We start from the raw sequence: 25,739 nt of genomic DNA, 5'->3' as shown, positions 1-25,739 counted from the left end.
AAAAATTACAGAAGAGTAGATCCATATAAAGGAGTGCACACAGCTCTGCTGAGAGCTGGGCTCCACTACAGCAGGGGTTTTAAGGTTCTCTCCTTTAAAGCAACATGAGCTGATCAAGTTGCCTTTTCTAAACTCCCAGTAAGAGAATGTGAAGACCAGAAATATTTTGGCTAATTTTGACTCAGGGCTTTCTAATAAGTGTTTCTAATGCCTTTACTCAACTACTTTTTAAATTTGCTTTTCTTTCAGATGCTGAAGACGTGGATTTGTTGGGTTTGTTTCATTTTGTCATTTAAGGGTTCAGGGTTGTTTTTGTGTTTATTTTTGTTTGTGGGGATTTATTTATTTCTTTTTGGAGGGAGGAGGTTATTTTCTTTTGGTTTTTCTGGGTTTTTTTTTGGTTGCTTGTAGGGTTGGGTGGGGGTTGTTTTGGTGTGTGTGGCTTTTGTTGGTTTTGGTTGGCTGGATATGGTTTGGTTTTTGTTAATAAAAGCTGTATCATACCAATAAGATGATTTCTTCTCTCTGGTGCCCAAGTATAGGAACTGTGTGGTTTAAAGCCCTGCTAAGATTTGTGGGCACAAATGTCAACTACAGTAGTCAAACCTTTTAAGGTATTTATTACTTCACTTCTGATAGTTTTTCTCCAGTCTGTGGAATTAATTCCATAACTTGAAGTGCCACTTATTAAAAGGCCAAGACACAGTAAAAAGCCTGCTACCATCATCACTTCCTTTACAGAAACACAGTGATTTCACTCCTCACAGCATACTCAAGTTTAATCAACGTTGTGGCTCTTGCTCTGTGTAGGTATTAATCATTCATAAGTCTTTGGACTCTGTTGCTCACTTTGTAGGCCATTCCTGTAGGCATCCCTGTGCAATCTTATCAGACATGATGCATAAAGGTCATTCCTGGGATGAGCCGATACGGAATGGGATGTGGAAAATTTTAGCCTATAGACAAGCTTAATTCAAGGGAGCAACAAAAACAACAAGAGCATACTCTTTTGATACAGCTCGAGAGAAACTGGCTTAAGCCTAAGGGCACAGGTTTAATATTGCTCTAAAATCAGCACCATTAATAAGACCGATTTCAGATGTTCATGACAGCCACATGCATGGCCAGTTCTATTTCAGGTTCTGTTATGTTCTCCAATAATTCCTGTGACAGTAAGATCCACAGACAAATTATATTTGTGAAAGACACATACAGTATCTTTTATGGCTCTCCTATTTTTCACCATTGATTTCAATAGACCATATCTCTTTGTTCTTCTGCTATGAGAAAAAGACACTTCCAATTTTCTTTTACACGAGTATTCAGTGCAGCAGGAAGCTAACAGTTAAATAAATGACTGAAGTATTTAATCCTGTGTTCTTCCAGACAGTAAACTTGTCTGCCTAGTAGAAGAATCAGAGAAAGATGAACATGTAAAGAAACTCGAATTTATGAGCTCTGAGCAAGAGGCTTATGGGTGAAGATGAGAAAAACAAATACAAGAAGCATTAAAAACTGGCCCCCTATTCAACACTGGTATGGCTAGCATAGTCTCACAGAACGGTCCAGGCCAGAAGGGACCTCCAAAGCTCATCCAGTCTGACCTCCCCACACTCAGCAGAGACATCCCCAACTAGATCAGGCTGCCCAGGGCCTCCTCCAGCCTCACCTTGAACATCTCCAGGGAAGGAGCCTCAACCACCTCCCTGGACAACCTGTGCCAGTGTTCCACCACCCTCAGAGTAAAGAACTTCTTCCTAACATCCAATCTCAATCTGCTCTGCTCTAGTTTGAAGCCATTGTCCCTCATCCTGTCCCTGCAGGCCTTTGCAAACAGTCTCTCTCCAGCCTTCCTGGAGCCCCCTTCAGGTACTGCCAGGCTGCTATTAGGTCTCTCCAGAGCCTCCTCTTCTCCAGGCTGAACACCCCCAGCTCCCTCAGCCTGGACTCAGAGCAGAGCTGCTCCAACCCCCTGATCATTCTCGTGGCCCTCCTCTGGACCCTCTCCATCAGCTCCATGTCCTTCCTCTATTGAGGGCTCCAGAGCTGTACACAGCACTCCAGGTGAGGTCTCCCCAGAGCAGAGCAAAGTGGCAGAATCACCTCTCTGGCTCTGCTGGCAATGCTGCTTTGGATGCAGCCCAGGCTGGGATTTGCCTTCTGTGCTGCAAGCTCACACTGCCTGCTCCTGTCCAGCTTCTCATCCATCAGCACCTCCAAGTCCTTTTCCTCAGGGCTGCTTTCTGTCACCTCCTCCCCCAGTCTGTATTGGCAGTGAGGATTGTTCCAGCCCAGGTGCAGAACTCTGCCCTTGCTCTTGTTGAACCTCATGAGGTTCACCTGGGCACCACCTCTCCAGCCTGTCCAGGGCCCTCTGGATGCCATCCTGCCCCTCTAATGTATTGACAGCACCGCTCAGCTGGGTGTCATCTGCACACTGGCTGCTGGTGAACTCAATTCCACTGTCTATAACATTGATTCAAATACTAAAGAGCACTGCACCCAGTACGGACTCTCCCAGGCTAGGAAATCACACAGAAAAATCACAAGATCAAAACTCAGAAGGACAAATATGAAACTAACAGATCTGAGAAGTTCAAGATCACAGTTCTTCTATTTGATGCTACTTCAATGAGGACTGCAGCCTCTTCATGTGTTCTGATGTTCAGTGGAAACAACATTGTATTTCAGCAAAAATACGCTTACACTGCAATGCTTCTTCTGCAGTATCATAGGCCCCTTGATCTTTACACCAGCATCATTAATACACATCAGTTCCATGTGAAAAGACATATATGCTATGTGACCAGCTTTGAGGATTTGAAATCAAATGTCTGGAGCAGAGAATCCCAGGTTGCCAATACAAGTAATTTGGATAAGTTGGGGGTTTGTTTTTGTTTTGTTTTTCCCCAACAATGAAACAGTTTATGAAACAAAATGTTCTGACACAGTTAAGCTCATTTTTCCAAGTCTGTAAAGACTTGAGAAAAGCCACCAGACTGCTATGATTAGCCCAGGGCACAAGAGCACAATTAGTTCTTACTTGCTGACAGAAGCATTAGATGGAAAAAGGAAACCCAGGTGAGTGAAATACAAAATGAGGTGTCCTAATGGAGTGTGATGACATTCAGAATGGATTTTCTAAAAATTTCATATATCTTTTAACAAACTTGGGAGACAACTGTACAGTTATATCTAGTTCTGCTCTAATGCACACCATTTCACACAGAGAATCTGATTTTGAGTACACAAAACCTGTACACCTCCATAGCTCTCTCAGTTTGGTTCCCTGGCAGTTAATTTTAACTGCTGCGACTACCTTAATAATACTCTGCGAGTGCAGAAAGCACATGCAGGGCTGATAAAAGAGATCGCAGTACCACAGTCCATTAGAGGTTGGAAGGGACCTCCAGAGAGCATCAGGTCCAACCCCCCTGCCAGAGCAGCATCACCCAGAGCAGTCTGCACAGGAATGCAGCCAGGTGGGGTTGGAATGTGTCCAGAGGAGACTCCACAACCTCTCTGGGCAGCCTGCTCCAGGGCTCTGTTACCCTCACTGGAAAGAAGTTTCTCCTCATGTTGAGGTGAAATCTCCTCTGTTCCAGCTTGTACCTCTTGTTCCTTGGCTTATTAGTGTGAACCACCCAAAAGAGCCTGGCCCCCTCCACTTGACACCCACCCCTCAGCTATTGATAGACATTGATCAGATCCCCTCTCAGCCTTCTCTTCTCCACACTAAACAGCCCCAGGGCTCTCAGTCTCTCTTCACAGGGGAGATGCTCAAGTCCCCTAAGCATCCTCCTGGCTCTCCCTTGGACTCTCTCCAGCAGGTCTCTGTCTCTCTTGAACTGGGGAGCCCCAAACTGGACACAGGATTGCAGCTGTGGTCTCAGCAGGGCAGAGTAGAGGGGGAGAAGAACCTCCCTAGCCCTGCTGGCCACACTTTTCTTGCTGCACCTCAGGATCCCATTGGCTCTCTTGGCCACGAGGGCACATTGCTGTCCGAGCCTACTCCAACCCCTTTGCTCATGTGTTTGTTCAGAAAACATCCACTTTTATCTAGCTTTCCAGAATAGTAGATCTAGAATTATCATTTTTCTTACAAAATGATGACAAGAATAAAACACCTCACAGCACTGATCCCAGCTTACATCTTTTGCTCTCTGTCATGAAAAGTAGTTTGGCTTTACCTTTAGTACTGTTACAGTTTGTAGGGGGAACTTTAGCCTAGTGCCGGACTGCAAAGATTGAAAGAAAATTAAATTACTATTGGATGTAAAAGAAAAATAATGATAAGGTCTATATAATTCATTGGACTGTTAATAGGGATATAGAGTAGTGGCAGAAACAGTTCTTTCTCTTTTTTTCTTCTTCTGTCTCTTCTGCTTACAACTTTCCTCTCTTCTGTGGCCTTGCCACAGAAGACTCCTGTATGAGGTAATGGGAAGGAGGGAGGGAGTGGGGGAGGAGGTGAACAGTACCCCTGGATCTGCCCAGGGGGGTCTGAGGAGTTTCTGTGTTGTTTATAAATTATAAACATCTCTATATCATACATCTATTGTATATTTTGTACATTATCATTGCATTTCATATTTCTAGAGTTTAGTTTGTTTGCAAATAGAGCTTCATTTGCTTCCATCCCAAACTCAGCTGGTCTGAAGATTTATTTGGGTGGTAGTTCTCCAAATTAGTGGTGGGTAATTTCAACCCACCACAACTACCCCTGGGATTAACTATGGCAAGTCAGTGCTGCTGTTGGGAGTGGGCTTTGTCTCCACATAAAGAGATTTTTCCATGTCTGCTGCTTCTGGGTGATACAACGTTCAGAGTTTAGGAAAACATATACTCTGTCAACTTCTCCAAGTCAAGTGAAGTGCTAAAGAAAAGGAGAGTTGATCTTACAATATTTTTTTTCATACAGCTATTTTTGTGCATGTGGGATAGGAAAAGTAAAGAAAAAAAATAACCCTTTGCTTTCTCAGAAATACAACTGGACTCTGAATTCAGAGTGCAAAAGGGATGTCTGTACAAACATGCTGCTCCAAACACACCACTAACAAAAAGCAGATCTGATACAACACAGTTTCCTTGGAGCTGTTGTAAAGATAATATCTAGCAGTTTTAGAATTTGTAAACTGCAAAATGAAGTGGTGGGGAAAATAATTAAAAAAAAAACCCAAACCAAACCACTATAATCTACTTGATTTATTTCAAAGTTGAAGCCTGGCAGCTGTGTTATATTCTCATTCTTCTCTAACAACTCACCTACTGCAAAGCACTTATCGAGAGGCATTATTTAGAGTGTTCCTTACTGTGAGGGATTTCCCTGTAACTGCTGGCAAGATCCAAGTACACAGTCCTCTCCTGAGCAGAGTTTAATTTGTATTATTTGTTTCCATTCCTTTAATCCAAGTAGAGCAGACACCCAACAAGCAGGTATGCCTGCCAAGCACAGGCTACAGAGGAAAGGCAGCTCTGGCTCACTGGGGATTGAATTCAGATATTACAGGATCACAGGATATTAGTGATTGCAAGGGACCTCCAGAGATCATCAAGTCCAACCTTTTCTTTTTGAATAGAGTAGAAAGCAGGATCTAAGCACTGCAAGCTCAAATTAAAGTAGAAAATTAGCTTAAACTAAGGGAAAGCCTGTTTATTAAAAATGTTTTAGCAGCTGTGACCAGAGTGCATGAAAAGCGGTAAGAGAGGTTGCCCAGTGGCTCTTGTACTGTTTTTACACAGTTTTCCCATTTGAGCAAAGAATGATCAAGTAACTGAGCATTGTGCAGAGGTTGCTGCTGGTCTCTTCTCACAGGTAGTAAGTGATAGAACAAGAAGGAATGGTCTCAAGCTGCAACAGGGACATTAGGAAGAATTTTTTTTCCAGCAAGACTGGTCAGGGATTGGAATGTGCTGCCCAGGGAGACGGTTGAGTCCCCAGGCCTGGATGTGTTTAAAGGTGGTTTGGATGTGGTGCTTGGGGATATGGTTTAGGGGTGACCCTTGTAGAGTAGGGTTCTGGGATGGACTTGGTGATCCTGAGGCTCTTTTCCTACCTGAATGTGTCTCTGATCCTGTGTCTGTGATCTCAGCAAATACTCTTGCTGTAAACAACTAGTTTTTTAAAACCTAACCTGTAATAATGCACTTCACAATTTTACTCCCGAGCCATGCACTTCTACTACACAGCAAAAAAAAAAAAAAAAAAAAGTACAGAAAGAATCAAGAATATAGGGTAATTCAAGCCTTTGTGTTCTTCAGTACTACTTGTAAAGAGAAACTTTAACACATAGAAATCACCTTTTATAACCCTGTGAGTGCACTAAGGATACAGAGGGGACTATGTCATCCTACATGCCCTACAGGCATGCAGATGTTAAAAACACCAAACCAGTTCAACAGACCTGTCATCTAGGTCAATGTCTTACTGCACATGTATTTATCTTTGTAATTTTCTTATTTCATAGATTCAGAGAATGGTCCAGGCTGCAAGGGACCTCCAAAGCTCATCCAGTCTGACCTCCCCACACTCAGCAGGGACATCCCCAACTAGATCAGGCTGCCCAGGGCCTCATCCAGCCTCACCTTGAACATCTCCAGGGAAGGAGCCTCAACCACCTCCCTGGGCAACCTGTGCCAGTGTTCCACCACCCTCAGAGTAAAGAACTTCTTCCTAACATCCAATCTCAATCTGCTCTGCTCTACTTTGAAGCCATTGCCCCTGGTCCTGTCACGGCAGGCCCTTGTAAACAGTCTCTCTATATGCTCGCTTCTTCTACACTTGTTGAAGCTTCCTAAAATCAGAAGTGTGTAACAGCCAAACCAGTGCGTGGAGAACACAAAAAACCCCCAAACAAAACCCCAAACCTCCCAGCAAAAGCAGCACTGCAGCATAGCACATCCTAGCTTTTCTTATACTGCGAAACCAGCTGAGATCAGCCGCCGGAGCCGCCTCCGACGCCTCGGCAGCTGGGCAGGGCAGCACGCGCTCGGCAGACCGCGGTCTTCTCTCTCTGTCTTCACCTTCCCAGCGGGGCAGGACCCAGCGCCCCGCAGGCTGCCGGCCGGCAGCTCTCGCGAGAGGCGGGCGGCGCGCGGGCGGTGACGCAGCTCCGCGGGCTCTTCAAGCGCCCCCCGGGAGCGCCAGCCACCCACAGCGCCGGCCGGCAGGGCGGGCAGGGGGCGCAGAGAGGGGAAGACTCCCACCGAGGAGATCAGCTCCGTTGCAGGAGAAATGGTCTCCTCACATGCTGCTCCCAACACCTAGACTGAACTTGAGGGAAGGCAACCATGCAATCATCAAGCTGCAGTGTGTGCTCAGCCATGACAGCAGTGCAGGAGGCAGCACACAGCTCATCCGCGGCAGATGTAGCTAGGTAGAGGAGCTCGGAGTTCTGTTACCGAGCAGACAAGAGCAGGTGAGCAGGCTGAGAAGCATCAGGGAGTGTGAGTCAGAGACAGACCGGTGGAGTCACACCCTGCTTTCCCCAGAGCAGACTCAACCATCTCCATCAACTGGAGCTCGCAGTGAGGGTGCATGAACCCAGGTCTCTGCGTGGTGAAGCAGGAGACTCCTCCCGTGGCCTCCCACACATTCCAGTTTTCCCCACATGACAGGTAGGGAGCTCTGGACTCTGAGGGACAATCAAACAATGACAAAGATGGAAATGCTCCCAAGGAGCTAACAAATATAAGGCAGTTAGGAAAACTAAGGCCTCTTTGGAGTTCAACCTTGCAAGGGAAGTCAAGGACAACAGAAAGGGCTTCTTCAAATCCATTGCAGATTGCTAGAGGCAATGTAGGCCCAGTGCTGAATGAGGTGGGTGCCTTGGTGACAGAGAATACAGAGAAAGCAGAGTTACTGAATGCCGTCTTTGTCTCTGTCTATACTGCTGGACTGTCCTTGGGAGCCCCAGACCCCTGAGGCCCCACAGGAAGTCAGGATAAAGGAGTTTCTCTTGGTTGATGAGGACTGGGTTGGGGAGCAATCAAGCAACCTGGACATCCATAAATCCATGGGTACTGAGCACCTGCAGGTGCTGAGGGAGCTGCTGGAATTTTTCACTAGGCCACTCTCCATCATCTTTGGTAAGGGAAACAGGAGATGTGCCTGAGGGCTGGAGGAAAGCAAATGTCATTCCAGTCTTCAAAAAAGGCAAGGAGGACTCTGGTAACTATGGACTGGTCAGCCTCACCTCCATCTCTGGGAAGGTAATGGAATAACTTATCCTTGGTGCCATCTCATGGCATATCAACGACAAGAGGGTCATTAGGAACAGTCAACATGGCTTTACCAGGGGAAAGTCATGTCTGACCAGCCTGATAGCCTTTGATGAGGACATAACCAGGTAGATAGATGATGGCAGAGCAGTAGATGTGCATTATCTTGATTTCAGTAAAGCATTTGACACCATCTCCTACAGCATCCTTGCAGCTAAACTGAGGCAGTGTGGTCTGTATGGTCAGGCAGTGAGGTGGATGGGAACTGATTGAAGGAACAAGTCAGAGAGTTGTGGTCAATGGGACAGAGTCTAGTTAGAGGCCTGTGTCTAGTGGAGTCCCTCAGGAATCAGTACTGGGACCAGAGCTGTTCAATATATTCATCAAGGACCTGGATGAGGGCACAGAGAGCACTGTCAGCAAGTTTGCTGATGACACCAAACTGGGAGGAGTGGCTGACACAGGAGGGTTGCGCTGCCATTCAGTGAGACTGAGACAGGCTGAGAGTTGGGCAGGGAGAAATGGAATGAAATAGAACAAGGGCAAGGGGAGAGTCTTGCACCTGGGAAAGAACAACCTCATGGAGCAGGAGAGGTTGGGAACTGAGCTGTTGGAAAGCAATGAAGGGGAAAAGGCCCTGGGGGTCCTGGCGGATGGGAGGTTGACTATGAGCCAGCAATGTGCTCTGGTGGCCAAGAAGGCCAAAGGCATCCTGGGGTGGATTAGAAAGGCTATGGTTAGTAGGTCAGGAGAAGTTCTCCTCCCCTCTACTCTGCCCGGGTGAGACTACATCTGGAATACTGTCTCCAGTTCTGGGCCCCTCAGTTCAGGAAGGACCTCAGGGAACTGTTTTAAAGTGTCCAGTGCAGAGCCACAAAAATGATTAAGGGAATGGAACACCTCCCTTATGAGGAAAGGCTGAGGGAGCTGGGGCTCTTTAGCTTGGAGAAGAGGGGTGACCTCACTAATGTTTATAAATATGTGAAAGGTGAGTGTCAGGAGGATGAAGCCAGGCTCTTCTCAGTGGTGTCCAATGATAAGGACAAGTGGCAATGGGTACAAGCTGGCACATAGGAGGTTCCATGTGAATATAAAAAACTTTTTCACTGTGAGGGTGACAAAACACTGGAATGGGCTGCCCAGAGAGGTTGTGGAGTCTCCTTCTCTGGAGACATTTAAAATCCACCTTGGCATGTTCCTCTGTGACCTGCTCTAGACGATTCTGCTCTGGCAGGGGGGTTGGACTAGATGATCTTACTGTTGGCACCATTTTCCTAGGTGGTGATCAGCTTAGGAATGAATCCTAGAAGGGCTTAGTTTTGAAGGGACTTCAGAGATCATCTAACCCAACCTTTTGAGGTCCCTTCCAACCCATAATGTTCTGTGCTTTGGTGCAATAAATATGAGTGAGGAAGCAACATGAATCTGTACATGGCACCATTACTATTATTATTAAACAGCCTGTATGTTTGCTTTTCATTAGCTCCCTGCAGTGGTAAAACTGTAAATGCAAAAAAGACAGAGGGGGAAGGAATGAAGTACCTAATAGCAAAGACTTCAAATACACTTACACAGCTACACTGTTTTACAGCTGCTTTACATCACAATAAAAATGTGATATACCCTGGACTTTTGGCAGAGTGTAGAAAGACGGCATCAAATGGCAGTAAGAGAGTCAGCACAAACGATCTTTTTGGAAGAACTGAGCAATTTTAGAAGCACCACTACGACCAACAACTAATGAGTCTCAAGGGATAGGAAGGTCTAAAGTGCGAGTTTCTCTCTACTGACCACAGATCATATATGTGACCTTTTGGAAGAGAGGATAACTTCTTAATCTTATTATATAATCCCCATTAGAGAATAACCCTATATAAAACTCAGCATATCACACAACAATTCCTTCAGAAGCCAAAAGCAAGACATACTCTTCTATCCAACTGTCTCATCAAAATTGATAAATAGAAAAGGAAGAAAAAAGAGAAAAGTCTGGCACTTTTTAAAAAAGAATGCAGAAATCATGTCTATTGTACATTAAAACCCATGGCTCTTCTAGTGACCTTTAGCCATATGAACAGGGACAAAGCAAAACTACTGATTTCTGGACACCATTCACCATCTCCAGTCAGGACTGAAGTTTAGCACTTGGCCTAGTGTGTCATTTAGGATATGACACATTATCTACTAGCAAAACAAATCTAAGCAAACATCACAGTTCCACTTCTATTTTAATATCCATTCTCCTTCTGAACAGAAACCATTTGCTAAAACAGCAACCAGGTGACTTTCCAGATGTGTCACTCAATGTGTACATGACAGAATCATTAGTATAAATACTGACCAAAGAATCTTTCATTTGCCTCTCACACAGCAGTCTGATGTGTAAATACTCATGCAGGCTCACCTGCTGCATGTCAAACGTCCTTACAACCACAAAGGCAAGTTCAGGTGTATCCTCTTGGCTAGAAACCCTTCAAGATTATAGAATCATAGAAAGGTCCAGGCTGGAAGGGACCTCCAAAGCTCATCCAGTCTGACCTCCCCACAGTCAGCAGGGACATCCCCGACTAGATCAGGCTGCCCAGGGCCTCCTCCAGACTCAGATTGAACATCTCCAGGGAAGAGAGCTTCAACCACCTCCCTGGCCAACCTGTTCCAGGGTTCCACCAGCCTCAGAGTAAAGAACTTCTTCCTCACATCCAATCTCAATCTGCTCTGCTCTAGTTTGAAGCCATTGTCCCTCGTCCTGTCCCTGCAGGCCTTTGCAAACAGTCTCTCTCCAGCCTTCCTGGAGCCCCCTTCAGGTACTGCCAGGCTGCTATTAGGTCTCCCCAGAGCCTCCTCTTCTCCAGGCTGAACACCCCCAGCTCCCTCAGCCTGGACTCAGAGCAGAGCTGCTCCAACCCCCTGATCATTCTCATGGCCCTCCTCTGGACCCTCTCCATCAGCTCCATGTCCTTCCTCTATTGAGGGCTCCAGACCTGTACACAGTACTCCAGGTGAGGTCTCCCCAGAGCAGAGCAAAGTGGCAGAATCACCTCTCTGGCTCTGCTGGCAATGCTGCTTTGGATGCAGCCCAGGCTGGGATTTGCCTTCTGTGCTGCAAGCTCACACTGCCTGCTCCTGTCCAGCTTCTCATCCAGCAGCACCCCCAAGTCCTTTTCCTCAGGGCTGCTTTCTATCACCTCCTGCCCCAGTCTGTATTGGCAGTGAGGATTGTTCCTGCCCAGGTGCAGAACCCTGCACTTGCTCTTGTTGAACCTCCTAAGGTTCACCTGGACACCACCTCTGCAGCCTGTCCAGGTCCCTCTGGATGCCATCCTGCCCCTCTGATGTATTGACAGCACCACCCAGCTTGTTGTCATCTGCAGATTTGCTGATGGTGCATTCAATCTATGTAATTGATAAAAATATTAAACTGTACACGTCCCAGCACAGACTCCTGAGAGACTTGACTGTAACTTCTCTCCATCTGGACTTCAAGCCACTGAGCACCACCCTCTGGATGCCACCATCCATCCAATTCCTTACCCACTGAACAGTCCACCCAGCAAATCCAAGACAGTAAAACACACTTCCCAATAATCAAACAGTATTACATGGAAAAAATAAAAAGATGACACATTGATTCTTATATTACATTGTGCTCAGGATTATCCCAACTACCATTTAAATCCTTTAAAAACACTTTCATCAAGCTCCTATGATTTGTGGTCCAAACACTTAGGCAATTAAAAAAACTCAGTAGCTTAGCTAATCACTTCTGCTGCATTTGCAAGTAAAATAATAAAGCAATAATGGTTTTATCTGTTTAATTCCTCATGAACATTTGCCTTTTGTCAACAGGACAACCTTGCCTCTTAAGTTCCCTGCAGGTGTGGGCCACAGACTTCGACAGAAGTAGTGGCTTACTCTGTCATGAAAGAGAAGGGGCCAGAACCTGCTCAGCTCCACAGGATAAGGAGGCAGAAGACATTAGCACTGTTCCTTGAAAGCCTGTGATGCTGTACAGAGAGAGACCCAGCTCCATAGGCCAGAACGGGCACTCTAGCTCTCTCGTGCAGGACTTGCACCACACCGGTGACTTGGGACATGCTGGATTGTAATGAAGAGAGCACCAAGGAGAGAAGTAGAGACAGCTGAATCTGTGCAAGACACTAGCAGGTTTGCTATCAAAAAGTGATTTGAAAAAATGCATTTTTTCTCTGTTCTCTGCTTTTAAGGGTCACATCCAACCCCACATTCTTTCCTAGTGTGTTACAGTTCAACCACAAACTCTAGCTCCACTCCTTTTTTACCCATTCATCCTTAACCAGTGAAGATGACTGCAAACACTGAACAGACTTCACTAGGTAAGACAAGTTTCCTTCCCTGATCCAGACCCCAGTAAGCACTCCTTTCTTATTTCTCTTTAAACCAAGCTCTGAAGCACTAACAAATCCCATCCAGCTGTTCAAGCCAGCCATAAGAAAGGTCACAACACATCCCCACTTACCTGAACTTTACAGCTCTTTGTAAATTACTCTAGTACAAAAAACAAAGCAATAAACCTTGTAAAGCAATGTAGAAAGTACAGATTGCACTATCTATAGGATAGAAAATTTGCCTTTTCTGTGGGAAAAACAATGTATAAGACATATGTGATGCACTACAAAACCTCAAATGTAACAGCACCTTTGCTATTTAGGAAGTACAGTAATGACAACAGTGACCTAGGAGATCTAGGATTTGATTGTAACCAGTATCAGGCCTTCAGCTGCCCTGCTGCACCCTACGATTCAAATCTCAAGTGAAATTTTAATAACTTTCTGTAGAATAGCATTTTTCCATCCCCTCACTCCCCATATGAGGTTAATCAGATGTCAGGTACTGGTAAGACTGAGAGGAAGAAGGAGTTGCTGGTGAGGAATCCAAAAAGACAGAAGACCATTCAAGGCAGAAGGGTGTTACATTCCTGTGGACAGCAGGATTGTACAAAGTGCTCAAAGTACACATACTAAGTACTTTAAATTGGAAGGTCTCAGTACATGTAACAGCTCTGCAATTTAACTAATATTTCCCTAACAAATAGTTGCAGTCCTCCTAGTTATTGAGATGGAAGGTGAAGAGTGAGCACAAAGCCAGTAAAGAAAGAGATGAGCTGTTGGACACCTTTATTATTTCTCTGCCACTATCCAGGAAGGAAAAAACCCCAGCAGTAATATATCTCAAAACACATTATCCTATTACAATGTAGTAGTATCACAAAGTAACAGTTGTGATAACCTTGATGTGCAGAAAACCGGAAAATAAGCAAATCACATATTCAAGATAATACAATAGCTGCTGAATAAAACAACTCACTTATTTACCTCAAGCAGATAAGGACACACACACAAACCAGAAGCAGAACTTCTTTTTTTTTTTTTTGGAAGGCAGGATAAGAGAGACAACTGCAAGCCCAAGGACTAAACCCACTTTATTATTAAAGACCACTTAAACATAGCTGGAAATTGACATCCTGCTTTGCAAACACAGACAAAAATTAAAGATGTCCTTTGCCCTGAAAAATTTTAGTCTGAATTCAGCAAGACAGACACATGAAGGTTAACACATGAAGGAGAGGTGACTGGTGAGTGGCAGAAAATGAAGGCTTGCTTTAAAAGTCAAAGCCTAAAAAAAGAGGCAAGAACAGGTCCATAAGAAAGTAAACATTTTACATGGCTAAAAGCAACGTCCAGTGGAATGAGGAAAGAGAAGGTTCTGAAGTTAGTGGACTGGAATGAGGGACAACAGGGTAGGGGAAGGAAGTAATTTTGTGGGTACTCCGTGTAGCATGTAAAAAGACCATTTGGGATCATCTAGTTCAGTACTCTACTCCTGGCAGTAGTAAGAGCAGATACTCCTCAAAACAGGTGACTATGGCCACTATCTACAGTCCATTCCCCTTGTCCTCCCAGAGCATCCACAGCCACTGGATTAGGGGTGAATCCTTGACTTTTCTCTGTGTCTGTTTATGGACCTGTCACCTATCAATTTGTTCAATCTATCTTTGAGTGTGCTGATACTATCTACCTGTACAACCTTCCTGAAATCCACTGCCTACTGGGTAGAGAAGTTAAGAGATCATTTTGGAACAGATGAACAACTTCAGTGAATATCTCAATTTCTAGTATTGTGGAATTTACTGAGTAACAGCTCTCAACATGCTTCTCTTCCAGTTGCTACACAAGCAAGGTGTGCTCCTTCAGGAGATGTAGTTCACAGTGACTTTAACAAATTAAATTTGCCATGTCATCTCTTTAGTCTCCTTGACTGGGACTAATTTGGTTTCAAGTGGTTTTTGAACTTCTCTTTATATATATATATAGGGTTATAAACATAACCCTTTTTGCTTGTTTGTTTCTTTCTCCCCCTTCTGCTCCCTCCCTTTGTTTCCACCTCTGCCTTTCTCTCCATGTGCCCCTTTCTTTCTTGCTATAACTCCCCTAACTTTCCTCTCCCACTCCTCATATCTTGCTCATGCACTTCTAGAAGAACAATCCATGACTCACAAGCTGCATGTAGCTCATGCAGCAGTTCAAGGCCTGCAGGGACACATCGGACCACCTGTTACACATATTCCTCACGGTATAGTAAGCTGTGCCTTCTTGATTTACAGCGCACTGTTAACAGTGTACGACTGTGTATGTTGGATGACTTTTGCCTCCCAGGTGGGGGTGTAATACAAGCAGTACAGCACTCATGCCCTAGAAGAGGTTGGCTCATGGACAGTCTTCCCGATTCATTCCAGAGGAAGATGCCCAGACTCTTCTTGCTTCTTTCAGAAAGCAGTAAGAAACTAAAGCTAAATTGCTGGAGCACAAAAGGAGTAAGTCTGGCTCCACCTCCACTTTTGCTGCAACTGTTTCAGCAACCACTGTAAAATTGCCTCAGCCACCCTGCTGGGCCACCTCTCCTGTCCCTTGCAATCTCCATTAGCACTTTGTACAATCCTGCTGTCCACAGGAATGTAACACCCTTCTGCCTTGAATGGTCTTCTGTCTTTTTGGATTCCTCACCAGCAACTCCTTCTTCCTCTTAGTCTTACCAATACCTGACATCTGATTAACCTCATAAGGGGAGTGAGTGGGATGGAAAAATGCTATTCAATAGAAAGTTACTAAAATTTCACTTGAGATTTGAATCCTAGGGTGCAACTATAAAGAGAAGCAGTAGGGCAGCTGAAGGCCTGATACTGGTTACAATCAAACCCTAGATCTCCTAGGTCACTGTTGTCACTATTGTACTTCCTAGCTCGCAAAGGTGCTGTTGAAGTTTAATTTGAAGTAGAAAAGAAAGTGTTGCCAAGACTTTAATACCTTGGAGAACTCTAGTCAGATTCTTGGTATTTTGAGATTTTATTTGGCAAAGCTATTTCAAGCCTCTTCCCCCTCTCCCACAGACCCCTAAGTGTAAGCAAGCATGAATATTTTATCAAAGTACTTCAACATATGAGATCCTGAAGTCGAGAACTACCCCATCAAAACTGAAACTAGAGACAATTCTAATTGACAAGCCAGTTACACGGAAGCCAAGGAGAACACTAGGTGTAAGGCCTTACATACAGCACCTAATTTATCTCCTGTAAAAAGGTCATGAAGACATACAGGAAATAATGTACAAATACTGCATTATAAGAGTCAGTTTGATCAGAAGCCTCTGATGATACTTTTGTAGCATGCTACAGTATTGATATAATTGCTTTAAAACTACGTTACAACAGTGAGCATTTTAACAGCCTTTCAAAGTCATGTGCAACAGTTTAATCTGCTTTAATTAAGGATATTGCCCTTCCTCCACCATGTATAGGCCATTACTCAGAGCAGTCTGTGCTTGTTCAGAATACAAAATAACACACTGAAACTTTCTAGAAATCGTCCACTTGAAAATGTCAAACTTAGGATAGATCTATAGCAGACACCTAAATTAGCCCTTTACAATTTCGGTCAAGATATTCCAGCTGCATGTAAAACCTTTGAGATGGTTACTGACAGGCTACCCTGTATAACAATAGCTACTGCTCCAAATCTCTGCTGTTGTTTCAAGAAATTCTGACAACCTTTTGAGTCCACACTAGAAAAGATCTTTTCATCAATTCATCTATCATGAAAAGACACCTTTGACTTCAGAGTTAATTTTTAATGTTCGTGGGCATTTTCACTCCTCTATGAAACTCTGTAGGATCCTAGGTATAGAAAGACAAAAAAAAAAAAAAAAAGAAGAAAAGAAGAAAGAGTAAAGAAAAGGGGGAGAAGAGAGAAAAAAAAGAAAGCGACATCCAGAGAGAAAGACAGACCCCCTTACCTGATTTCTCCTTAATAGACACTGAAATTAGCTTCAATGGAGAAAAATCTATTGTTCACATACCCATAGCAGAAATGGCATTAAATATTAGCAGAAATGGCATTAAATATTAGCAGTCCACTTGCCCCAGGAGGCACCTCCCCTCTAGCCAACAGCATTTACTACTACTGCCTTTACAATGCTCAGTACCAGTTCAAGATTCTCTGTTTCCAGCGAGTCCAGGCAGCTCCAAAGGGAAGATGAGAAATGATTCCCTAATCTCTTAAATAATCATCTACACTGATATAAATAAAGTGTGAAATATATCTAGTTTAGATGCTGATTTGGTTTCCACTCACTTTTGACTCTAAAAGTTGAAGCCCTCGGAGGAATCAAGCTCCAAATTCTGCACCAATTCACAGAAATACAGGAAGCAAACAATTCAACAAGACTCTATATCATTAATCATGCAGCCTCTTTAATTCAATTACTTTTTATTTTCTCTTAAACAAATGAACTGCCAAAACTTGGCCTGGACCCAGTTCCCAAAACAGCTCAACTTCATCTTACCTGATCTGTATTTTCAGTTGTGAAATGGAAAGAATGTGGGGAAACAAACACCATTTCTGCCCTGAGCTACAAAATGCATGCTCCACTCTCCTTTTCTCTCCCATAGAGAGGTAAAATCGTTGAATCTACAGTTTTGGTTGGAAAACACATTTAAGATCATTGAGTCCAACCATAATCTAACTCTACTAAGTCTGGTGCTAAGGCACACACCTTAGCACATCCCTGCCTCTCTTAAACACCTCCAGGAATCGTGATTCAACTGCCTCCCTGGAGAGATGATTCCAGTGTTTGAGAACCCTTTCAGTGAAGAATTTTATTCTATTATCCAAGCTAAACCTCCCCTGTTGCAATGTGAGGCCACTTCCTCTCACTTTATTTCTCCTTACTAGGAAAGAGACCAACATCCACCTTGCTACAAACTCCTTTCAGGGCATTGTAGAGAGCCAGAGGGTCTCTCCTCAGCCTACTTGTCTCCAGATAAAACAACCCCAGGTCCTTCAGCTGCTCTTCACCAGCCCTGTTCCTCAGACCCTTCACCAGCTTTGTTGCCCTTATCTGGACTTGCTCCAGCACCTCAATTTGCTTCTTGGAGGGAGGGACCCAATACTGGACACAGTACTCAAGATGTGACCACATCACCGGTGAGTACAGGAGGACTGAGTACTGGCACCCATCTCAGGGGGTCACTGCATTTTAGGTGTTCCAGTTAAGCAGACACATCTGTGATATATCCAGCTAGTAATGCCAATGCTCATGCACAGGAAAAAAAGAATGTAATAAATGATGCACTGTAGTAACCATTACACTTTCCCCAAGTGCCTGTGAAGACCAATTGCACGTTGCTGAGACTTGCAAACCAGTGAGAGAAGCAAGAAAACCCCTCTGAGTTCCAGGATGTGTAGCATTCATTTTGACAGTTGTAGCTTGGCTTTAGTGCTTGGCAATGTATGCTCGCTACATCATCTTGTGAAATAACTAAGTCAGTATTTAGCCCTTCACTCTTGAGCCTCAGTAAGTATAAACATATTTCATTCAAATAAAAGGACAGGCAAGATTCTGCTATGATGACTAAATGACATCATTCATTTTACTTAGTTTAAAGCACTTTGGTGAAGAAATCACAGCTCCTCGGTCCGTGTGTCGGTACAAGTTGGTACAGATGCACGACCATCTCTTAACCCACTCACATAAAATGGTATCTTCTTTTGCACAGAACATCAAATACTTTTAGAGAGGTGCCTGCCCTGTCATGTACAGCTATAGAAGGGTACAGGCCGGAGAAGCTTCACTATGCACTAACTCATCAATAACCTTAAACCACAGACATCATTTGTACCGATGCAGGCGAGCTCTGTCTCTGCTTCCAGAACAAATCCCTTTGACAGCAAGTCCCAGGTTAGCATCCTGTTAGACAGCACCTTATCAGCTAAAGCCAACCCATTTTCCAGCAACCACAATGCTCTTGGTCACTAGCAACCTGCCCCTATAGAAATCCTCAAACACAAAACCATACAATCATAGAATTGTTAGGGCTAGAAGGAACCTCAAGGATCACCCAGTTCCAACCTCCCTGCCATAGGCAGGGACACCTCACACTACAGCAGGTTGCTCACAGCCACATCCAGCCTGGCTGCAAAAACCTCCCTGGGCAACCTGTGCCAGTGTCTCACCACCTTTGTGGGGAAGGATTTCTTCCTAACATCCAGTCTTAATCTACCCATTTCTAGTTTTGCTGCATTTCCCCCAGTCCTATCACTCCCTGACACCCTTAAAAATCCCTCAACAGCTTTCTTGTAGCCCCCTTCAGCTCCTGGAAGGCCACAAGAAGGTCTCCTGGGAGCCTTCTCATCTCCAGACTAAACAGCCCCAACTCTCTCAGTCTGTCCCCATAAGAGAGGGGCTCCAGCCCTCTGATCATCCTTGTGACCCTTCTCTGGACACCTTCCAGCACCTCCAGATCCTTCTTGTAATAGAGGCTCCAGAACTGGACACAGTGCTCCAGGTGGGGTCTGAGCAGAGTGGAGCAGAGGGGGAGAATCCCCTCCCTGGCCCTGCTGGCCACACTTCTCTTGTTGCAGTCCAGGCTCTGCTTGGCTCTCTGGGCTGCAAGTGCTCACTGCTGGCTCATGGTACTCCTCTTACTTTCTCAGTCCCATAGAGTGCCCAGTTCTCTGTGGATAACTTGGCTTCATATAAAAGGACAAGATAGATTCAGTGCAAATACTCCACACACAGCACTTCCCATTTATGTCTACAAAGTACCATACACATATCAGGAATTTTTCTCAAAACAAAACCAGACATAGAAACCTCCACTATACACATACCTAATGTAAAAATCTACACAAGCAGAGATGGAACACAACGGAAAGGAAACTGAAGTAAAGACTGAATAACCAAGAGGAAAATGCTAGAATTTGTCAGATAAAACATATACACAGCATCATAACACAAACACAGCTGCCCTCCAAGGGCAGCAAAGTTGAAAGTCAGATAATAAAATTACGAGGCGTACAAGAGAGTGTGCACAGAAGAGATTTCAACTCTCTTTGTTCTTAGACATGATAAAATTTCACAGCCGCTCTCAAGATTTGTCCTTCTGATGTTTGGCATGCAAGAGCACAGAATGCAATCCACTTGGGAATTACTGAGCCAGGATGTGCCAAACATCTACCACAGCAGCATCATCCAGCTCCTGCCACAGCGGCCGAGCAGCCTGGCACGAGTCAAAGCACTTCTGATTTTTAAAAGAAGCCAATAAATAAACCAGGAATATGTTCAAAAAGGTGAACATCACCTAATCAATCCACAGTACAGAAGTTGCTCCTGTGCAGCTTTCGTCTGAGCATGTCAGGCAGAGGACTTTGCCTGCAGGAGCTGCTACCTCTGCAGAGTTCAAACTCTGTAGAAATGGTATAATTGTCATGATTTGCAAGCTAGACCATACACAGCTGAAGAGGGTCTCCAATCAGTTCACACTCTTGCAAAAGGAAGAGTTATTTCTCCAGGGAAAGAACCATAGAATTGTCAGGGTTGGAAGGGACCTCAAGGATCATCCAGTTCCAACCCCCCTGCCATGGGCAGGGACACCTCACACTACAGCAGGTTGCTCACAGCCACATCCAGCCTGGCTGCAAAAACCTCCAGGGATGAGGCTTCCACCACCTCCCTGGGCAACCTCTTCCAGTGTCTCACCACCCTCATGGGGAAGAATTTCTTCCTAACATCCAATCTGAATCTCCCCATTTCTAGTACTGCTCCATTCCCCCAGTCCTATCACTCCCTGACACCCTCAAAAGTCCCTCCACAGCTTTCTTGTAGCCCCCTTCAGATCCTGGAAGGTCTCCTCAGACCCTTCTCTCCAGACTGAACAGCCCCAACTCTCTCAGTCTGTCTCCATAGCAGAGGAGCTCCAGCCCTCTTCTCATCCTCATGGCACTTCTCTGGACACCTTCCAGCACCTCCAGATCCTTCTTGCAACAGAGGCTCCAGAACTGGACACAGAGCTCCAGGTGGGGTCTCACCAGAGTGGAGCAGAGGGGGAGAATCCCCTCCCTGGCCCTGCTAGCCACACTTCTCTTGCTGCAGCCCAGGTTCTGCTTGGCTCTTTGGGCTGCAAGTGCACATGTGCCAACCAAAGCGTGGAGGGAATGCTGAACCACTGGTAGTTTGTATGACAAAAGATATTTTGCAACTACATGTAGCACTAATTACAGAAGTCCTTCCTATTCTACAGTGGAAAACTTCTCCCAGAAAACACTCCCATTTCAGAGAAATCATGAGGGGAAAGAAAAAGAAAGAAAGAAAAAAGTAGTGATAAAACTACCTTTGTAAAATCATAACTTTCATTAAACTTCATCTGATTTTTTTTATTTCTATGAGGAAGTAAAAAACAGTATTTGTGTCCTTCTTGATCTAATAATTTTAGTGTGCCTATTTTAAAAACAGCAAAAAAAAAAAGTAATACAGAAATGAAGCTATTAAACTACAAAATGTAAGACCAGAAAGCTTATGCTAAAATATGGCTATGTTCAAGAAGGACTATTCCAAGCATGAAACAATAAAACCACCACCAATAATACAGAATCACAGAATGTGAGGGGCTGGAAGGGACCTCCAAAGCTCATCCAGTCCAACCCCCCTGCTAGAGCAGGATCACCTAGAGCAGGTCACAAAGGAACACATCCAGGCAGGTCTTGAATGTCTCCAGAGAGGGAGACTCCACAACCCCCCTGGGCAGCCTTTTCCAGGGTTCTGCCACCCTCATAAGGAAAAAATTCTTCCTCATGTTCCCATGGAACTTCCTCTGCCTCAGCTTCCACCACTGCCCCTTGTGCTGTCATTGGGCATCACCCAGCAGAGCCTGGCTCCAGCCTCTGGGCACTCCCCCTGCACATCTTTAGCAACAGCAATGAGGTCACCTCTCAGGCTCCTCCTCTCCAAGCTCCAGAGCCCTCAGCTCCCTCAGGCTCTCCTCAGAAGGAAGATGTTCCACTGTCCTGATCATTTTTGTAGCTCTGTGCTGCACTCTCTCAAGTAGTTCCTTGAGATCCTTCTTGAACTGAGGAGCCCAGAACTGGACACGATATTCCAATGCAGCCTCATCTCAGAGGGGGAGGAGAACCTCTGTTGACCTACTCACCACAGTCCTTCTAATCTACCCCAAAATGGCATTGGCCTTCTTGGCCACAAGAGCACATTGCAGGTTCATGGTCAACTTCTCTTCTGCCAGGACCCCAAGTCCTTTTCCCCTTCACTGCTCTCTAACAGCTGAGTCCCCAACCTGTTCTTCTCCATGGGACTGTTTTTTCCCAGGTGCAAGATTCTACTCCTGTCATTGTTGAATTTAATTCAGTTTCTCCCTGTGTTTAACAGGGAGAATCTATCCTTAGATAGCATACTAGATTGAAAAGCAAAAGCACTTAAAGCATTATTGGAGTTGGAGGAATGGAGAAAATACATTTGCAAAAAATTACATGCACCATAAAAACCAAATGTAATCAAAACAAATGGCAGACTTTCATGGTATGTAGATGAAAGATATTAATTATAACATGAGACTATCGAGTTTAAAACTGCCACACATTCTCTTCAGACTTCTCTCTAGCCAAGAAATCTTAATTCCACATTGCAAAGTTTTGAAAACTGTTAATATTCCACACATTATATCAGAGAGCACTTCTCCCCCACCAGCTCTACTCAGGCATATATTTATTAAGTGCTGACAGTTAGCTTTCACAAGACTCTCAGGGCGATCTGCTCCTTATTCTGTGAATTCAGAAAAAAATAGGCTGAAGGAGCCAGGAAACACAACTGTATTTTATTATTATTTAAATAAATGAATCTGGGATGGCACACTGCTCTAAGGCAATCGTAAGCCTTGGAGGCAAATGCCTCCTCCTTCAGTAAAGGTTTGAAAATTATTTTAGTTTCAGTAACAGCTGGGCTTGCCTGTACGGACTTAAATACAACAAAATTGTTTTAGTTTGGGTAAGAAAAATTAAAAGACATTAATTCTACTTAATATCCATTTCAGTCCCTCTACACAGATGGGAAAAATAACATTAAATTGCCATGCTTATATACAGTCAATGCCAGGCACCCAATAAAGCACAAATTCAAAGCCCTGCTCATAATGCAACCAGTGCACACAGTTCCTGCAGAACAGCTCAGCTGTAAGTTAGCCTGAAACAAAGGCAGTTTACATTCATTTCTCCACTTTGCCACAGACTTCCTGTATGACCTTGGACAAGTCACTTGGCTTTTGTGTGCTTCAATTCCCCATCCCTAAAATGAGGGAAAACATTCATTTCATAATCTCACAGAAATAAGCAGATTTACTATCAGGAGATACTTAAATACAGAGGTCAAATAAATGGCACAAAGGAAATAAACAGTATTTAAAGCTCTCATTAGCGTCTATCAAAGCTTTGGAAATTCATCACAGTGACAGAAGGAAAGCTTTGTCACAGTACTTGCAAGTGTTAGCCTATGTAGTAAGAATGAACCTTATTTTTGACACCTGCAAACAGTTGTGAACGTAGGCTTCCATGACCTAAAGCAGTGACATAACATACTCCTCTGTCACTCACATATACAGAAAAACAAAAGCCCAAAAGTCTCCAAGTACCTTCTTTGAGTTTCTAAAACAAGAGTCATAACTTTCTCACATAATACAAAGTAGAAGAAGAAATCACCAGGTACTCTCTCAAAAGATTTAAAACACTAGATCCAAGCAGTTGTTATCCAACTCCTATTAACCACTAACCACCTTTCGAATGTGAAACCCACATTTAACTTTCATAACTCAGTACTAGTAGCAGAAATCAAATCGTCTTGGGGACAACAGAAATGTAAAACCTCTAAGCAGCAGCTTACTGAAAATGATGGAGAGGAATAAGAAGCATTTGGAAGTATCCGTATGTCATGCACAGAGTATCCTACAACCCTTTTGAGGACAGCTTTGCCTCCACCAGGAGCCCATAAATTGGTGACATGTATTAAATATACCTGGTTTTAGAAAATATCTTCAAGTCCAAAAGAATCAGGTTTTAGAATACAGGCCAAACAAAGGCTGTGTTTCCATGCACAAGTAACTGTACCAGCTCCTGTAAAATCAAAATCACAGCCTGGGAAGAGAGCCAGGGAGGAGCAAAGGGACAAGAGGTGATGAAGCAGTCAGTGACAGATAAGCACAGGTAAGCATTTGAGGGACACAGGTGAGCTATGGAAAACAAGAAACAAGGACACAGCTGAGAGGAGAGGAAATTCTGGGATAAACTTCCCTTTGTATTACCCACATATGTGTAAAACCTACACAGCTGCTCACTCACAGGGTGTTGAGTGTGCTTAGGGGTTTTTGGCATTTATTTTGTGTTTTTAAACAGATGATCTGTTGGTTACACACATGAGAACAAGGTCATTGCAAGCCACAAAAACAATTAAGCTCATTTGTTTTTAAGGTAATTTGTTCAAAATATCAAATGGCTTTCATTACTTGTAGTTGCACCTTATATGTGGTTTTTTATAAGAAGAAAAATAAAATAGTTCTTACTAAAAAAAAAAAAAAAACAAAGCTTTCCTTCCAGTATGCAGAGATGCTCTGGGATGTGTTAAATACCATGAACTCCCATTACTGTAATAAGACTGGAAGAAGAACAGCACTTAGCAATGAGGCCAAAAATTAAAGCACAGTAAGCTATTAAACACTGAGTACACAACAGAACAGGGGGGAAACACAAAGATGGTGGTGAGGGGTATAAGGATAAATGTCCAAAAGAAAAAACAGTATATGCAATTGCCAACATAACATGATACAGTTTCAGATGCCATTTTCAAAAGCAGCTTCTGAGACTTTGGCATCTTTAAAGTTGACAACAGAATAGGTAGCACCCAGCTTCCTGAACATGTAAGTTTTGAGCTTAGTCTTGCAGAAGAGAATGAGTTGGCTAAAAGGAGAGGACTGCCTTGCCCTCCAGTGACACTTGAAAAGAGTCTGCATAGGCAAAAAGGCTACAGAGAGATGAGGGGCTAGAGGTCAGCAGAAAGGTGAGGGTAAGCAAAGTAATGAAGGCAGGAAATTGAAAGTATAATCTGGAGCCATGTATTTAATACCTCCCTCACAGCATGCTAATAATGTTCATACAAACGGAAAAACCCAAAAAACACAGGAAAGCAGTGACACTGTCAGCAGGCTTCCCCTAAGCAAATTATACATTATGTAGCAACCACAGTCTCTCACTTGCTTAATCTCCTCACACTCCCAAATTCCCTATTTCTAGTTCTTTTTCCACATGAGGTGAACTTGCCTCCTAACAGCAACAGCTCAAACTCATATCACTGATGTGGCAATCAGCACCTACCTATCCTTTTACAAACCAGCTGCTCCAGAAGCAAACTCCCACTGCTTGACTCTGTAACTGGAACCTTGTTAGCCATAAGCAGAGCTGTTCTCCTTTGCTCTCAGCACAGTTTTTACTGAAATGGGATGCCTTCACACCAAGATGAGCAGTGCCAGATCTTCTTTGGTCACACACACATAAAGCACTCCACCCCTTCACTCAGGTTTTCCTACCTATCAACATGTTGACAGACAGTAACAATTATGGCAATTTCATGAGTTGCCAGCCTTCACTGACACTCATTTGGAGGTCAGAAGGAATGCAGAACACTTGTAATTGTGTTATGGGTAAAGACTAAGCCTTATTACTTCTACTATGAACTAATTTTTTGTCATTGGAAATATTTACAAATGTTGAACCAACATAAATTCACTACATGGGCCTTAAGTGCATTATCCTCAGTAGTCTATGTAAATTAAAAATAATTTTAAAAAAATCAAAACCATGTTCTATTTGGACAAGTAGACTGCTAGCTCATCTTTACTTGTGAATGATGTCAAAGGAAACCAGGACGAATTAGGGTTCTGGTACCACTTATAAGAAAGTTCAGATGAAATCTGCAATGTTACATACTTGTATTGCTACCACAACTTTTGGATGGATTTGTGAAGTTCAGACTGCAGTCCCAGCACCTTGATTACCAAAAGAACAAGCCACAAAGCTTTTCTGAGCTGGGTTTCTTTCCCAGGAATATCAGGTTAGAGTGGGAGAAGGAGAGGAAAGCATGTGGACTTCATCCTGACA

At 43.9% G+C, this 25,739-nt stretch overlaps 1 protein-coding gene across 1 annotated transcript in view; it reads right to left on the bottom strand.

Moving 5' to 3' along the window:
• Positions 1–25,739, bottom strand: part of LOC128969881 (ubiquitin-conjugating enzyme E2 E1-like) — a 56,033-nt gene that overhangs the window by 24,479 nt on the left and 5,815 nt on the right.

This window comes from Indicator indicator, chromosome 11, assembly GCF_027791375.1.
Source record: "Indicator indicator isolate 239-I01 chromosome 11, UM_Iind_1.1, whole genome shotgun sequence".
NCBI lineage: Eukaryota > Metazoa > Chordata > Aves > Piciformes > Indicatoridae > Indicator > Indicator indicator.
The sequence above is the reverse complement of the archived record's forward strand: the minus strand, read 5'-3'. Positions and strand labels throughout refer to the sequence as shown.